This window comes from Macadamia integrifolia, chromosome 5 (genome assembly GCF_013358625.1).
Source record: "Macadamia integrifolia cultivar HAES 741 chromosome 5, SCU_Mint_v3, whole genome shotgun sequence".
Lineage (NCBI taxonomy): Eukaryota > Viridiplantae > Streptophyta > Magnoliopsida > Proteales > Proteaceae > Macadamia > Macadamia integrifolia.
Window position 1 is genome coordinate 45,407,520 of NC_056561.1, and position 6,050 is coordinate 45,413,569.

The window sequence follows — 6,050 nt, forward strand, 5'->3', positions numbered from 1 at the left end:
CCCCCCCCCCCCCCCCCCCAAATGCACCACCATCAGATGTGCATGTTGACAAGGCTAGGCTGATCCAAATACAGAATATGGGTCAGCGCTTGGATGTGTGTGCCCATGAAATATAGGATAATGGTGTTAGTGTTGTTTAACTAAGATCATCTGATGGGCATCTGTATCTTTGCTTATAGTGAACTTAGAAGCCGTGTGTGTGTGTGAGAGAGAGAGAGAGAGTTGGATGGGGTAGGAAGTAAAAGGGATCCACTGCACATATATTCACTTGCTAATGTTTGTTTTAGAGGCCACCATCCATCCCACTTACCGTCTCATTTACATGTTGAGAGTAAGTTTCTTTTCCTCTTGATGGCAATGCCAAAGGTGGTAGAAGCTAACTGTTCTTTTTTGTTTGAGTTTCTAATTCTATACAACTAATGATTGTCTATTTTTTTTTTTTAAAACAAATATATAGCGTTAACAGAATTCAGTAGAAAGGGGATAAGAAAGGACTGAATTCCTCTTTGGCACCACAGAGCGGCCGGCGAACATCCAATGGTCAGAAATGTTCAAGTACAAAGTCTAACATGGTCACACGCAGCCCAAGGCATTTCTGGATACTAGATGTGCGTCAAACATCCTGTTGTGTTAAAGAGGATCCAAGTTCAAGAAAGAGGGGCACCTAAAAAGAGAGAGAGAGAGAGAGAAGAGAGAAGAGAATCTAAAGGTGGGCAGATGGGGCAAAAGAGGGAGAGAAAAAAAAAAAGATCGATGGGGCAGGAAGGAGAGAGAGTAATAGATGGGGTAGGAAGAGAAGAGAGAGAGAATATACAAAATGGATGGGGCCGGGCGGGTATTCTAATAATTAGACAGGTCTATCTTGTTTTTTTATATATAAGTTATTGTTGTGAGATCATGGTGTCAGGGGTGTGTGTTTGTGTGTCTTGGATTGAGGCAACATTGATAAGAGAATCCGAGGAAGGAGCTCGTGCGGGTTTTTGATAATGGCACGTACGAAAAAATTAACCCATACATTTAGACTATAGTGAAACTTATGTCTCATTCCATGAAAAATACTGTGCTTATTCAATCACATCTTTGATGTCGGCAGAGATGAAACAATAAAGATATGGATTTTCTTTCCATCTTTTTGTGTTGAATAGATCCTGAGATTCTATAGTGTACCCTTTGAAGCATTATTTGCTACCTTCAAAATATCAAATATTCAAGCTTTTGTATTTAATAATGGAAAGAGTGTGAATGTGATATGAAACTTCAAGAATGGTGGCGGTGCACTCATTCAATATTAGAGAAGTAGTAGTGCTTTTTCAATTATGGGTTCCTTCACCATGGAGCTCCTTTTTGTTGCCATTGTGGGCCCGCTCTTCTCCTCATCATGATCACGGCTTCCTTGCCCATCTCATGCCCTGAGCTGGGCTATTGTGGGGTGAGGGGTGGCATACCTTGAACCAATCCCCAGCTCCTCAACTAATACTACAACTTCGCACCACAAGAAACTAGGAAATCTTGAGAGAGAGAGAGAGAGAGAGAGAGAGAGCTTTCTTCATTCTTTACCTGCCAATGGTGCCGGTGGCTGGGCTCACTGCAATTATCTGATTCCTCCACTGCTTCATGTTCGTGGTTTTGATGAGGTTGAAACAATAATGAGATAAAACAAATAAAGCCTGAACCACTTATGAATACCACCACAAGAGGAAAAAAAAACCACCAATTACGTATAAAATTGTCTTATGGTCTATAATGGCTATCAAACACAATGTGTATTCAATGCAGGATTAGAAAACGCCAGAAGGGAAATGGTGGGTCATGGCTATGATGTGTCAAAGATCACTCTCTTTAAGATCGTAGATGTTCACTATATTGTAATTTAAATAATGCAAATCTGACTTTCAAGATTTTTTTTTTTTGGGTTTAAGGTCAGTAGCATAATTAAATTAAAAAAATAATAATAAGAGTACAAGGAGAGCTCCAACCGGAACCCTATAAAAACTATAGAACTGAGGTCTTCCTCCTCACCTTCGGTATTGTCATCAGCAGAGAGGACAACCCCCAAAGTAGACAATCGGCCAAATACTTAAGAAAACCTATAACGTGATTTTTCTTGCGCATCCCAACATATATCTTCTATTGTAAACCATGGAGGAGCATCCCAGACTAAAGTTTCTCTATTAGCCGGTGCATGCTTTGCTAGACCATCAGCCACCACATTAATTTCACGAAAATAATGTGAAATATTCCAATTAATCTTAGTCAGAAAGCTCTTCTAAAATAACCAGCCTTGATGAAAACACCATGGAATCTTTTCATTCTTGATACACCAAACTACCAATTTCGAGTCACATTCTAACCAAATCCATGTCAAATGCAAAAGCATAGCAATATTTATTGCAACAAAGAAAGCAGCAAATTTAGACCAGAAATTTGAAGCAATCCCTTCATAATATGAAAAGCATCTTAGAGTCACACCATGCTGGTCTATGAAGATCCCACCAACGCCAAAGTGACCTGGATTACCCAATGAACACCTATCGATATTGATTTTAATATATCCGGCTTTCAAGATGAAAAAATCTCAATAAATTATTTTAGTAATTGTTGCACTTGTTTATTGGGTCTCGTTGGGATATAATAAGGTAGTACTCAATCAACACGGATTGGAAGTAAAAGATTTTTCTCAAAATAGTAGTTTGAATAAAGAAAAACAGTGAAGCGGTGAACAAGAGAGGAAAAAGTGGGAGGAGGTATGTTCTAGAGAGATACATCTTGGACATATTTGTCCAAAGAGGCCCCAAAAAAAGTCTCACAGAGATACAAATAGGAAAAAACACAATTGATCGGTTGACTGGCTCCTCTACAGTTAGAAAATGATGCTCTTGGGAAATTTCGTCTGGCTTCAACCAGTCGGCCACCTCCCCTGGCCAATTGGCGATCTCTTCTTCTACGAGCCAGGAATCATACATGAATCCATACATGTGAGACTTGAATATACAACTTGTGAAGACCTACTTCTAAGCAAAATGAGCATAGTATAGTAATACTAAATAAGTCATATAATGATTTTTTTTTTTTTTTTTTTTTTTAACCCTTTAAACCTAACTTCAGAGATATCCCATCACATAAGTTGGATGTCCATCACATGACTTATGCTATGGTCTTTAAAATAATTTTTTAAAATGAATAATATATAATCTTGGTATTTGACGCTTCGCAAATATGGTAGCAATATTCTTTTAAGACCTTACAAAATTAATCGTTCCTTCACTTATATATTGCTTCATTAGGTTACGTCTTAGGCGGATTTATCTTTCCTTTTCATTATACACATTGCTTTTGTCTTAGCAATAGCAACTTGGTTATCACAACATACTAATACCAATGCCACTAGTTTATGCCATAATGGAACATCAATCATTAAATTTCTTAGTCATTCAACTTTAATATCATCTTTCTTTAAAGCCACATGCAAACTCTGCATCGACAGTGGAACTTGAACCATATCAATTACGACGAAATCTCTCTACCATCTAGTGCTAACACATAACCACTATTTGTTAATGATTCCCTTATGTCAGAATATAATTTTTATCACTAGGCTCTTAAAGCACCACCGGATTACCATTATACTACAAACCATAACTCATTATTCTTAAAATATCTTAATAATCTAGCTAATTAATCCATGCCAATGCTCTTTGTTTGGATTATGAATTTATTGGCTTAATTTACCAACTGCCAATACAATGTCAAGCATAGCGTAGTGCATCAAATATGAAACAAAACCAATGATTTGTGAATACTTTTTTTAAGAAACAGTTTCATCCATTTGTTGTTGCAAATGACCTCCAACAACCAAAGATGTTTTCATATATGGTTAAACAAAGTCTCCATAAATCTTAAGCATTTTCTCTACATAGTGAGCTTGAGACAGTTTAATTTTGTTTTGATTTCTGATGATCTTGATTCTTAAAAGAGTCATATCAGCTTATCTCATTTCTTATGTGTCAAAATTTGAAATTGAAAATTTCTTTCATGAGTTGAACTCCACTATACACATTATTAGCATTTCAATAACATATATATTATAAAACAACATTCTATTCATCCCAAATCCGGCCATTGGCACCATTTGATCCTTTTTAATTTAACTTAATTAGTTATTGGATCTAGGTGACTCATCTAAACTAGATAGCTAGCTCATTGTATCTGTATTTTTTTGGATTCAACTCCTCTATTGCATAGATCCAACGTCCTAGAGTGCCTCGATCTGAAACCCAACACATGAACACATGTCTCAAGACTCTTTAGAACGTTGAATCTAAGTTGCCGCTTCTATTGCACAATAAAAGAGCCTAAGCCATTTTCTTTAGGGGTGGGAGTGTGGCTTTTCTAGTCATTTCTACTCAAAATTTATGTCCTTTGATCATGTCATGGATCCGCTTAGGATTGAATAATTTGGATCATAGTCAAACTAGGGTTTTCCATTCTCAACCTTCAAACTTCAATTCAGGTGAAATTGATTTCGGGTTAAAAAATCAAAATACATTGATTAATTAAGTAGCAACCCTAGTGCCTAACCTGACATAATGTCAGCTCAAATCAAATGTCTTCTTGGATACCCTGAATCTAAATCCATGCACACGTTGGCATATGCACGTGCAATAGTATCAGTTGGTGAAGCAAATTGAAGGTGACATTAGAGAGATATTTATATGGATTTGATATATATAACCTACTACTTTATGACTTTGTCTTCTCTCCTCTTTCTATCTTCTTGTCTTGGAATGAGGGTGGGGGTTGATTAGATGACTTTTATTAAATTTACTATAAAATGCGTAAGGATTGATATACACCTCCCTAAGTGGGGAGAACCTTTTCTTATATTCCAATGATGCATATCTTAACAAGTATAGACTTTACTTGGACTAGTTTTCAATTTAATTACAGTCCTTCATGATCATCTTATCAACTTTTTTCTAGAATCCTAGGTTGCCCTAGCCCTTTCCGAAAGGAGGAGACAAACTTCTTTTATCTCTTTTGGGTCAAACTAATGACAGTGCATGGTAAGACTATTACATTGGTCATTTTGGTTATAGGCTTTTTCTTCTTCCTTAGCTATAGCTATCATAGGGAGTGATATAATAGTGTATCAGCCAATCAAATATGTTGAATGAGACCACGAAGCCAAGATCACTGGCTATATGAAACAAAAATTAGTATTCAAAGGAAAGAAAAGAGGACACATAATAATAACAATAACCTGATGACCCTGTAAAGGATATGCTTCTCTATTTGATTAGCATCTGATAATGGAGCATTCAAGTGTTCTAGAAAGTTCTTTCATAGCTTTGTGATTCAATTTTGATTGATTTTGCAAGACCTCATTATTTTAATTTTGAAAAAATGATGAGATTGTTGGATTCAAGATTTTTTTTTTTTTCTTTTTTTTTTGGGGTGGGTGGGGGGGTTGTGTCAGAATTCCAGCAGTTCTGAAAATTATTTTAGTTATTTCCAGTGGGAGTCAAGTTGCACAAACAGCCCAAAAAAAAAAAAAAAAGTTCACCCCATGGGATATCCATTCCTCTCAAAATAACATTCAAAATTGGTGGCTATCAACAAATCAATTGTGTTAGAAACTATTAATATTTAAGTAATGGGGAAGAGTTCTCTGAGCAAGATGTATAAGGAAGCGTATCAATGAGGTGTGATAAAATAGTATCGTACATAAGAAGGTAAGAGATCATTTTATATGAGGATGAGAGCAAAAGCATCCTAACTAGTGTAGCCTGCCCAATAGTTCAGAGAACCTTTTCCTTTAAGAAAATAAGGGGAAAAACCTCATATATAATGAGCAATTTGATTGAAGATAAAATATCATGTATGTCAATTAGCCTCTATAGTTGATTGATCCCTTTCTATAAAATAGCCAGGTAAGGAGTCTTTAAGCCATCGAGGTAACTAGGGGTGTCAACGGTCCGGGTCGGTGCGGTTTCGGTCCGGTTCCACCGGTTTCGGTGTGAGTTTGGAAGTGACCGAAACCGACCCATTAA